Source organism: Pogoniulus pusillus, chromosome 4, assembly GCF_015220805.1.
Source record: "Pogoniulus pusillus isolate bPogPus1 chromosome 4, bPogPus1.pri, whole genome shotgun sequence".
Taxonomy (NCBI): Eukaryota; Metazoa; Chordata; class Aves; order Piciformes; family Lybiidae; genus Pogoniulus; species Pogoniulus pusillus.
Window position 1 is genome coordinate 26,084,484 of NC_087267.1, and position 12,698 is coordinate 26,097,181.

The window sequence follows — 12,698 nt, forward strand, 5'->3', positions numbered from 1 at the left end:
TCTACCAAGAACCATGTTGCATCAGGGCTTACTAGGTCAAATAACTTATTAATGTAGAAAAAGGCCTTTTAATGTACTATAAGCTTCTTTGAGGTAAGCAATTCTGTAAAAATGAATCACTACTGTTAATTGGAGTGATTCAAATTTCCCTGTTCCTGTCCAGCAATGCCTTTAGAATTGCTTTTGGTGGTGTTTTGTGAGGTGGAGGAGGAGAGACAGGAGAGAAAGAAAGAAGAGAACTGAGTTCCCTTAAGAGTTGTGACACTATTTGCCATATAGTAAATATGTTTGCAGCTGGTGAAAGGTACATTTGCTAAATAAATGATGTCCTCCTCCATAAGTCTGAGAGAATGCCTATAATATTTGGTGATTGCTTTTAGAATAATGTTAAGAGGCTGTAATCTTGTAGAAAATACAGCTACTTTGAATGGGGAGACATGTGGAATAAACGGCTTATAGATAATCCCCTGTGAATAGATGTGGCATGTCTAAGGCTGGTTATGGATCTGCTATGTTAATTGGTGAGAATGAGGTTGAGTTCTCCAGGAATAAATCAGAGCTGTCAAACAGTATCTGAAATGATAGTCATTTCCTGGTTGGCACAGATAAAAATGCTAATGGTTGTCAGTGGAATCTTTTTACTAAAGATATTACATTTCCTTACTATTTTGTCTCTTAGTAATGTCCTTATGTTCTTTTCACTGGTTACAGTCTTGAATGATGCACACTATTAACCCTAAGCTATTCACAACAGTATCCTCTACCAGAATCCATTAGTTAGCTGTGACTAAAACAGTGACTTTTCCTGAACTGGTTTTCTGTGTCAACAATTTAAGAATATGTATTCTGAAGTTAAGCCAAGCCAATTTAAGACCAGCACACACTTCCCATCTCTTCTATAAAGATCTTTTCCCAAGCTATTACTTCTCTCCTTGAAGATGACTTTTTAAAGATCTCTAGCCTGCAAAGTGCAGTACATATATCTTCCTAAAATGCTACAAATATTCAGTAATTTTATTTATTTTCAAGACAAGGTGATCAGATCTAAAAACAAAGTGGGAAGGAACAGTTCTTTCTTGTTAATGGCACAAAGCTGTAGTTCAAGTGAAGCATAAACTCCACAGAAACACAAAGAAAAGTGTGAGCTTTTACTTTATTCAGGATTCTTGCAGATGTAAAACTATATTATTTTTTGACCATCACTGTTACTCATTATTAAAAACTTCAGGTTCTGTTCTCTTTATTTAACGATGTTTTGCTGACATGGTATTTTCTAATTTGAATTCTTTACAGTCTTCAAATTTACTTTATCATTGAATGATTTTGCACAAGTTGTGAATATAAGTTTGTGTCTATCTACTGCAATCCTGGGAAGACAATCAGAAAAATCTCAAAAGAATTGAGAAAGAAATTTCTCTTGGACTTCAATAAGAATCGTCCTCCTAAAACTTCAAAGACTTTCCCAAATGTATTTTTGGTTCTTGTAATACATCCAAGACCATGGATTTCCTTCACTTGTCATCTGTAAATTACTGTAACTCGATCTAGACTATGTTATGATTTCTAGCACTCAATGGCGCTTGGGCTAATAAAAACAGATTGGTAAGAAAATCCAACTTCAGATTTGACTAGGCATTCAGAAATTATTCTCTCTCTCTCCCCCCTGGTTAGTCACTTAATTACATTAAATTGAAGATAATTCAGATATTGATATTGAAAATATATCTGAAATGCAACCATATCAATTTTGAAAATGCCTTCATTGGCCTAAAAAAATTAATCGGTTAGGAAAAAGGGAAGGTAGAAGGAACCTTTGTCTTACTTGTATGAAGCCTTCATAATAGTCTGGCTTAAATGGAAGTAATGTGATTTAAGTAACCAGTTCTTTGATATGAATAGGGACAACATAGATATAGATTAAAGGTTCATTTGTGGATTTCTGCAGTTTTAGACTCCCTCAATGACTTAATTTCCTGACAATCAGTATTTTACTAGCCATCTGTGTATGAAAATGTATCCTGAACCTGCTTTAGCCATCTGAGTATGAAAATGTGCCCTGAACCTGCTTAGGACAGAGAGGTTATGATTATGAAGCCACATGCATTTGTAGGAGTCTATATGTGACCAAGGCATTGAAGATCTGTGATGGTTTGGGGGTTACCCCACCCCCAGCTAACTCAGACGGACCCTGGGAATATAGATGAAGCAATTTATTTACAGCTAGCAGAATTTACAAGCAGCTATTTACAATACATACAGTTATATACAATTATATACAGAAATATACAAAGGATAAACAATACAAAAGCACAACTCCCCTCCCAGAAACCTGAGTCCCCAGGAGGGGCTCTCAAACCACCCCAACACCTCCCCCCGGCCCCTCTCAACCGTACCCCAGTTCTCAGGAAGAAGAGAGGTGCAGCCAAGAGGTTAGGGAGCAGGGTTAGAAAGCAGTGATGTTAGAAAGATGTGTCTCGGTCTAAGGCAAAAGCAAGAGTGAGAAACAAAATGGAGAAAGTTTTCTTCTTCTTCCCAGAGTTCTCAGCGAGACTGTGAGAGAAGCTGACATCAATTGTTTTCATTTCACTGCCCGTTATCTAGTTCTGTTACCAAAACATTCTAGCTTGCTTCAAACTAGCACAAGATCCTACTGCAGTTAATGGAGACCAAATCAGGATTGTTTACTGCTGTGTGAACCACCCTAGATATGTTAGATGTTTTATGAGAGAAGCTGCACTCTTGTGACTGGTAGTGGTCAAGCAGAATAACTTAGGCCATTTAAATAGTGCTACACTCCTGTGTCTGTGTAACTGTGTAACCCGGTTAGTACAGTCCAAGATGACACTAAGAAGGGCTCATCTCATCCTAAAATAGATCTCAGACTGTTACATTATGCTGTGTTTGTACAGCATCTAGTAAAATGGGGTTGTACATGCTAATAATATTAGTAATGTATTAAGACTGCTTGAAATGTAGTGCTTTGTACAGTAGTATTATGGCAATAAATGTGTATTAAAAGACTGTGATTGATACTATTGTACTGGAGGCTGCATAAAGGCCTAGGCGAAGCAGATTTGCAAAAACCAGCTTGTTCATGAACAAAAAGGAGCTATATTAGATGAATTAATAATTTACTGAAAATAGTTCCCTTGGCACTTGTACCAAAACAGATTTACACAAACAATAGAGCATATTGCAGGAAGATGCTCTGATCTGTCAGTTATGCAGGAAAGCATCAGAGAAACATTTAGAAATTAAATACTTTTCATGTAGAATATTTGACTTCACTGATGTGTGATTTATTCAAAGTTCGATTTATGTGAAGGCATTGCCTTGGCATAGGCAGTTGAAACAAACATTTTGAGAACTGCTTCAAGCTTTTTGATTCTGACACTTCTGGGTACAGGTCATTGACCTTTGCTCCTTCATCATTAAGCATTTGTTACCATACTACTCTCTGACTACTGGATGTTGTATGACCATGAGTTATTTCTTTTTTTTTCTTTTTCTTTTTTTTTTTCTTTCCCCTCCTGTATAATCACAGGAAGCAAAACTCTCTTTCCTCAAAGGCTGTTGAGATAGTTCTACTGTTGGACTTCAGCAACATCATGTCTTGTCATTCACTTGCTATAGATAGAGCTCACTGGTAAAATAGCATATGATACAAGCGTCCTTGGTGAGTCAAAGTCTGAGAGCATAGTTTCTGCAGGACTCTTTTCCTGAAAAAAAAGTAGAATTCAGTGCTCTAGTCTGCAATATAGGAAGTGTGTGCTGAACTCATCAAGCATTAGAGGTACAGAAATTGCTTGGACTGCTGTGAAGAATATGGGTATCTTAAACACTTGGACAAGTTGTAGTTTCACTGAAATTTGAGTTCAGTCAGGGTAGAGTTGGGTGAGAATGGAGTCAGTTTCTTTGTGCTGGTATCTGTACCTCTTGTGTTGGATGGATGTTTTGTATGATTGCTTTAAGAGCACACTAATATAATTATACAGGTTCAGAGTAGCCTTGTATTTTGGATACTAGTAATTGATTCACCAAACACAGAAGGTCTTATTTTGGTTTTCACCCCTTTATCATGCCCTTTTATGGAAAAATAGGTAAAAGCTTCTAGAATGTTTCCCCCCCACCTTCTTTTTTGGCTAAGAATTTTAGAGTTGAAATAAAAAAAAAATCAAAAGACAAAGCAGAAATTAGAGACAGAAATATAGACATTTTTAACCCTGAGAAAATACACTGCCTCCTTACAAACAACAACTTTAGCTTTCTGATATGACTTGTGTGAAATGTGAGCTTATTTCTAAAGAGATTGTGGAAGTCTTATTCAGCAAAACCAGGCTATCATATATGTATTTATGTGTCATATACTCACTAGTTCATCAAACTATTTTTTCCTCACAAACATTTTTAATTAAGAGTTGTGAATTTTAAACTTTAGGTTTTCACCTTTGAATTTCATGATGATTTTAACAGAAAATTAGGATGAACACCATTTGGAAATACATTCTGAATTTCACTGTAGTATGAATTACTACCTTCAGCAAGTTTCCACTGTAGCAGATTGTTGATGACATGCCTTTGTTCATTCTGGGAGACAAATTGCTATTATTGATATTTGACTTGACAATTATTTTGCTTGAATGCCTTCATGCAATTTTCAATCAAAATCTATCCTGCGCTATGCAAATTGCAACAAGTTAAAAAAGATAACACACTCCATCAGGAATGTGCTGCTATACACCTGACACCCTTGAAGTGAGGCTATGAAAATTAAATATCATTAACCCTAAACCTGTTCAGTTAGATAAAATTCTCATTTGAAGTTTCCATAATCTAGCATTATTAAACACATTTGCTTACTCCTGGCTAGATATTTCATGTGTATATGCGCACATCTATGCAGGTATATTGTATTTCCAAATGCAGCTTATAAAGCTGGGTTTATATATTACAATATTGTCGTGGAAGGCTAATAGACCTATTAGATGTCCTGGCTTGCCCCACCCTTCTGCTGATCGGGGAAGCAAGGGCAGGAGGAAAACAAAGGCTTGGGCCATTATGTCGCATGTCGAAGTGATAAACAGGTACTTGGTGTCTTACCCAAATACAGGCAAGCAAGCTCTAGGTTCACCTAATATGGTCAGTTTTGCAAATGCTATTCTGATTGGTGAATCTCTGTGGCCAAAAGAGCCATTACGCTCGGGCAAGTAATATATAAACTGAGCTAAGCTGCAAGCAGTTGTGCTGCTTCTGCCTTGCTGCCTCTATCTCACTCCTCTTGGACAATGTGTTCTGCTCTACTTTGTGCTTCAGACCAGCTTAGCCTTGATGTTTTGTGCTTGAACTACCTGGAAATGTAAGTGTTTCAAGTTTCCCAGAAGAAGGCATTTTAAGTGCCTCACGACATGGTGCCAAGAGGAACCAGGATCAGATCAGAGATCATCTGCCTCTTTCCCAGCAGCCTGGGAAGATCTAGAAGCCAATCAACAGTTGAGCAGTTCCAACACAGCCAGAAGGGAGACAGGGACTATCTTGGAATTTCTGCTCCACTGCAGTGTATAGAACAGACTTTTCCTAGGGCTGCAGGCCACCTTTTATTTGTAAGTGAGGCAAAGCCATTTTATGGCTAATTTTTTTCAAATTTTTCTGATTCTCCTAAATGAATGAATTGCCCATAAACATCCCTGTGAAGATTTTTCCAACCAAATTAGAAGCTAAATTTAACTGATTTGTATTTAATTGTGGGTGGGGCTGTCTGGAAATAAAATTAGCTACGTATTTTATAATTCCTGCCTTGTTAATTGCTCCAAAATTTAGGTTATAAAAACTGTAAGAATACAGTAATGATTACTGAAGGAAATATTATTACACAAAATTCAGAGCAATATATCAACAATATATAAAAGGTGGAAACAATGACAAGTGTGACACAGGACTCATTTTAAGCTACTTTAGATGCCTACCTTCCAACAAGATACAGTACCTAAGGAGATTCATCTTTTGGCTGCATAGCATGCAGAGTGTGATTCACTTAGATGTCTCCTCCTAAGGCACATTGTGATAATTGAAATAAAGCCTACATACAATTTCTTAGTTGTAATCTTCTTTTGAAGAAAATACAGAATAAACTCCACTCATTGCTCTCAACTTATTTCCACACTATATTGCCAGTTAATGATACGAATAAGATGGAAATAAGATGAGGTGAAATCTAAAGCATTTGAAGAACAACACTGAATAAATTGACCATCATTCCTAGTGGGTCTTTATAAACCTCTAACACATCCTGAGCCTTAGTTCCCTGCTGTACTAAGTGTAGTGGCACATTGAACCAGCACACAGCCAGCTGCTATGGCATGGGACATCTGCTGTGTGGGCATTCCAGCCAGCATTAATCATCACTCTGAGAATGTATATGAGAAAAGAATGCAAACCCCATAACACTTACTACATAGAAGTGATCTCTTAAATTAAACGGTGCTTATTTTGAAAACTTGCTTCAAGCTTCTTAACTTGTTTTGAGTTTCCACTGGAATATCACCAAAGCTTGAGTGATGTAAATTATAGGGACACAGGTGGATGTTATTGACTTGAAAAACTTGCGTGCCTCACACACGCCTTTATTGCTTTGAAACGTGATCTACTATAAGCAGGAAGATGAGCAGTTAATGTAAATCCTTGAAAATCCATCCATATTTTTGATTAATGCATTCCTAAATTTAGAATTCAAATATGGTGTTACTGTACTGTTAATTTTCATAAAATGAGTAATCAATTTGCAACTACAATTTCCATAACTATGGAAATAGACTAATGTGCTCCTAGAAGACAAAGGTAGAAAATTACTTTCAAATACCTAAGCATTTAGATATCACTGATTAGAAGCTTTGTACATGATTAAGACTATATAATGAACTCTTTAGTTTCAAAAGATGGCTTTAAGCCCATATATATATATTAGGTCCTCCAAATACTAAAAGATATCTATTATTTATGGTTTTATTTTTCAAGACCAGAAATGAAGCTCTGTAGATTTGTGTTTTCAGATGCAATTGCAAATCTATAAAACTAGAGATCATACTGAAAGTTGCAAGTGCTCCATTTCAGATAAGAGATTGAATTGCTATTCTTTATAAAGAGATGAGTTGAAATAAGAACTAAAAATAGTTCTTAATATTGTAGAGAACTTTAGCACCAGATACTAGCTAAAGACATTAATTAAATAAAGGGAAAACTGAAATAAAGGTAATTTCTAGTAGAAATATGAATGCGTTGGGAAGCAACTTCTTTTGCAGCTGACCATTTGTAGGAATTTTCTGTTTGAAAGATTGCATAGACTTCACTAAAGTTTTGTTGCTGATTTTACATATAAATTAAGACCTTAAGTTTGTTTCAGGTAAATAACTATTATTTAACTAAAAATAACGAAAATACTTCAAGTAAGTGCTCCACTTAACATTTATCTGCAATAGAGTTTGAAACTCTGTGAGATGGAAAGGGAGTGGTAACATCACATTTTTTTCCCCTAAATTTTCAGATTACAATTTTTCCAGAAACTCAAAATCATCTTCTCAAGTCTCAAGTATAGATTGGGATGTGAGTAATTCTGGCTGCAATACATAAGTCCTGATTTTTAAATATGATTTATTATGCAGTGTGATTTTGAAGGGAGTATACTTCTTTGTTTTAAGGTCCAGAAGTGAGATCAAAGCAATCTGTCTCAGATTTATGTGAGTTAGTGCTCTGTTTCCCTATTTTTAAATATCTTCTCAAAAATATTGTAAGGCTACAGTAATTAATATGAGAAGTTTGCTGTAATAGTAAGAGCAAATAGCATGTAACTACTTCTATGAAACTTTCACACTCAATATTAACACCAGTATTAACAGCTGCACATGCAATATTGTGCAATTTGGAAGTTTGGGATGATAGTCCACTCACAGGCTGTCATCTGCATTTCGAATTCTATATGTGTTTATCTGTAAGTTGTCTCCTTTAACTTCTATTTAATCCAAGGGAGATGTAGGTCCAAATTGATTTCCCATTTGCAGCTGTCTGGAACCATTTGAGATAACCTAATGTATCTGTCTGCCTCAAGCTGCTGCTATAGAAAGATGAAGATTTTTTTACAGGTCCTATTTCATATCTGGCAGCTTGGTGTGGATACCCAAAGGCATTTCAAATGCACTAGCTAGACATCTATTAACCAGCTGGAGTAAATTCAGTGTAGGGCCAATACAATGGTTAGTTGATGGCTCTTGTCCTGTGAGGAGATGGGGTTGTCATGCCCAGGGAAGAGGTGGTTCTGGGGAGCCCAATTAGCATCCTTCAGTGTCTAAGGGGAGGACTCCAGAAGATGGAGGCAAGTTTCTTGCTGTAGGCCATGGATGAAAGACAGTGGGCACAAACTGAAAAAGGAGGGAAGTTCAGATTTTATATAAGTGTCCTGGAGTCCTGTATACCCCTAAATTCCTCTCCTGCCGTGACTTGGGGGGAGAGGGAAAGCCGCCTGGTTCCCCCCGCCCCTCACCTGCCCTGCAGGTGTGAAAGGGGGTGAGCAAAGGGGTCTTGCCCACACGAGGAGTGCCCTGTGCAGTGTCCGCGCTGGAATCGGGCTGGGATTGGCTGTGTCTTTTCACGTCTAAGGAAGTGGTAACTCTGCCCTTTGTCTAGAGAGGGTATAAATATTGGGGGGCTTACCACCTTTGGGAGCTCCCGCCTTGGAGTTCATCCCACTTGGAGTTCATTACTGCCTGGACCTTTGTGCTCCCCCACCTCTCTCGCCTCGCCTTGGATGCAGAGAGATCTTCAAAGACTGCTTCACCTATTGACACCCTTTGTGAGCCTAACGACCCTTAATGGTTCACCTGCAGCTGCTGAAAGGGAACGAGAGAGACAGACAGCAGGAGGAAGTCAGCCTGATCGTGAGTTATTTTGGCTCAACTTTATTAGTAAGAAAACACTATTAATTAATAGCTAAAGCCTTTTCCAACTTCTGACTTCCAAAATAGTCAGATTATCAATGGCATTCCTGTAGATAATTCTCAAGCAACCGAATCTGTTAATTAAACTAAAACAATCTTTATATATATAGTTTTGGGGGCGGGTTTTTGGGAAAATAAACAACTCTATTTTTGTATAAAATTCCTGTCTCGGCCACATATTAATTCCCTGCCTCCACAACAATAAGGAGAAAGTTTTTCATTGTGAAAGGAAGCATTGGAAGAAGCTTCTCAGAAAGGCTATCTAATCCCAGTTAGTCCTAGCTTTTTTTCAGGGCTGCAGTGGTTAAAAATCTGATCAATTTTGGCTGCCCTCTGGATATGGACCTGTGCAACCTTTGCCACTGTGGTCAGAAGAGCGGAGAGCTATTGAGAACTCCAAATAGCTTCCTGAGACTCATTTTAAACTACTTTAGATGCCTACCTTCCAACAAGATACAGTACCTAAGAAGATACATCTTTTGGATGCGTAACATGTGGAGTGTGATTCGCTTAGATTTCTTCTTCTAAGGCACATTGTGATAATTGAAATAAAGCCTACATACAGTTTCTTAGTTGGAATCTTCTTTTGAAGAAAATACAGAATAAACTCCACTCATTGCTCTCAACTTATTTCCACACTATATTGCCAGTTTAATGATATAAATAAGATGGAAATAAGATGAGGTGAAATCTAAAGCATTTGAAGAACAACACTGAATAAATTGACCATTTAAGTGTACCAGAGTTCTTGCAATTTCCTAAAATGAATGCTGTGACTAAACTGTTTTAGTAAGAAAGAAAGTAAAGAAAGTTGTACAGAACAAAAGTCAGTCACTCAGTTTCCTGGAATAACTCAGTTTGACAAATGGTTTAGGCTTCTTTTGATTTTGAAACAAGTACTTAGAGAAATAGAAATGTAACTGTTTGGTTTGCCATTAAAAAATACAATTTTAAATGATCTCATTAATTATATCTAAGATTAATGGTATTTGAAATTATTTATCTAATTGCAGAGCAGCACTGATTAATTATTTAATGCCACGAAACAGACTCCTGTAATACAGAGCCCTGGAAAACTCTGCAGTCTCATTTAACCTTGTTAGAATGCAGAGGTATAGACACATTTGACTGAATGGAACCAAGGAGGTTTTCACTTCCACAGACTTCAGTTCAGGTCTGTGTCCATTATGTCCTTCAGAGCTTGTTCTGGGCTGAGCAGAGACAGAAGGCATTTTACCCTAAAGGAGTAAAATAAAAGCACTCACACAATTGGAGGTTAAAATGTGAATACTGTGTACAAAAGTGAGCAAGAGTACAAAATGTATAAAGGCACAAAGGACATATATATACACCCAGAAATCAGCCCTGGCCCAGGTCTTCAGCTGAGCCCCAGACCAGGCCTCCACCAGCCAAACCTCTCCCTGCAGCACCAGGCCCCACAGAACTGTATTAGGCCACTCCCTCCCCTACAAGATAGAAGCAAGTAGACCTTAGCTGCACACCAAGAAATAGCTGACCAGACAGGCCCCATCCCCACACACACCAACGCAACAGCAGCAGCTGCACTCACAGACCAGAGCAGAGAGAGAGAGAGGCGACTGAACTGTCTGCTCCTTACGTAGGGAGATACAAGAAAAGGGAATACAACAACAAAGTACAATATCCTTAAGACTTTCTAGTCTCTATGGTAGGACAATTAGTCCTAAACCTACACCAGAGCTCAACAGAGAAAGCCAGTGGTGGTTATACTCTTGGCTTTACTACTTCCCAGTTTGTGTCAATGCATGTAGAGCAGATGCAAAGGGTAAGACTTGAGTCCAGATGAAGATGGGAAGAATCTACCTGGCATGCTGGAACGTGTCCAGAGAAGGGCAACAAAGCTGGTGAAGGGCCTGGAACACAAAGCCTATGAGGAAAGGCTGAGGGAGCTGGGGTTGTTTAGCCTGGAGAAGAGGAGGCTCAGGGGTGACCTCATTGCTGTCTACAGCTACCTGAAGGGACATTGTAGCCAGGTGGGGGTTGGGCTCTTCTCCCAGACAACCAGCAACAGAACAAGGGGACACAGTCTCAAGTTGTGCTGGGGTAGGTATAGGCTGGATGTTAGGAGGAAGTTCTTCACAGAGGGAGTGATTGGCATTGGAAAGGGCTGCCCAGGGAGGTGGTGGAGGCACCGTCCCTGGAGGTGTTCAAGAAAAGCCTGGATGAGGCACTTAGTGCCATGGTCTAGTTGACTGGCTAGGGCTGGGTGCTAGTTTGGACTGGATGATCTTGGAGGTCTCTTCCATCCTGGTTGATTCTATGAGTCTATGATTCTATGGTTTGCACATGTGCTTGCTAGCTGAGCTCTCACGGTAATCTCTGGACAGCTAGTCAACAGACCCTAGACAGAGATTCAGGTCAGGTTGAAACAGACACTTGGTACTACATTGTTTTCATGCACAAATAGAGATACAGAGCAGCTTAGGATTCCTTAGGGAATCTTGCCTGATTTCCAGGTACCACTCCAGAAGGATCCAGAAGGTCCCATGTTGTACCTGCCAGTCTCATGTGGTCTGATGTGACTCAAAGTTTTGTGCTACCCTAGACACCTTTCTGCCAATAACACAAGCCACTCAGTTTAAATAATTTAGTGTGTGGGGATGAAGTTAGTAACATGATTAAGATATATGGACTGCATTTGTTGAAAAGCATGAAGTTCAGAGCAATCCTGGCAGGAGGTATGAGCCAGGTGCCACAGGTGAGCCCACTTTTGGCTATGCTCTCATGGAAGGTGGTTGTCCTATAGTACCTGAGCAGGATGAGTAGAGCTGGGGCGGTGACAGAGTCCAGACTGTAGCAGCTTGACTGCTTTGTAAATAGAAGAAGCACAGCAACTTCTTGCAGTACATGGGCTGTGGGACAGTACAGTCCTAGCTGTGGGACTATATGTGGGTAGTGGAATTGTGATGGTTTGGGGGTTACCCCGCCCCCCACACACTTTTGTATTTGCCCCAGCTAACTCAGATGGACCCTGGGAATATAGATGAAGCAATTTATTTACAGCTAGCAGAATTTACAAGCAGCTATTTACAATATATACAGTTATTTACAATTATATACAGAAATATACAAAGGATAAACAATACAAAAGCACAACTCCCCTCCCAGAAACCTGAGTCCCCAGGAGGGGCTCTCAAACCACCCCAACACCTTCCCCCGGCCCTCTTAACCTTACCCCAGTTCTCAGGAAGAAGAGAGGTGCAGCCAAGAGGTTAGGGAGCAAGGTTAGTAGGAGCAGGGTTAATGAGATGTGACCAGGTCTAAGGCAAAAGCAAGAGAGAGAAAACAAAATGGAGAAAAAGTCTTTCTTCTTCCCAAAGTTCTCAGCGTGACTGTGAGAGAAGTAGACACAATTGTTTTTCATTTCACTGCCCGTTATCTAGTTCTGTTACCAAAACATTCTAGCTTGCTTCAAACTAGCACAATCCACCCCTTGTCTACTTCGCTCAGAGTATCGCTGAGAATTATCCAATCTAATCTAAACCAATATTTACACTAAAACAATATATACAAGTTCAGTTCACACTTTAATCAGATGTAGGTGATTCAAAAGCTCAGAACAGGGACTCCCAGGTGATGTTGGGTTCGTGCTCACGTACTGTAGATTCTATCGTAGATTCTCTCAGTGTTGGGCGCCGATGTTACCTAGAACAGAAAACTCCTAACAGTTTGAAT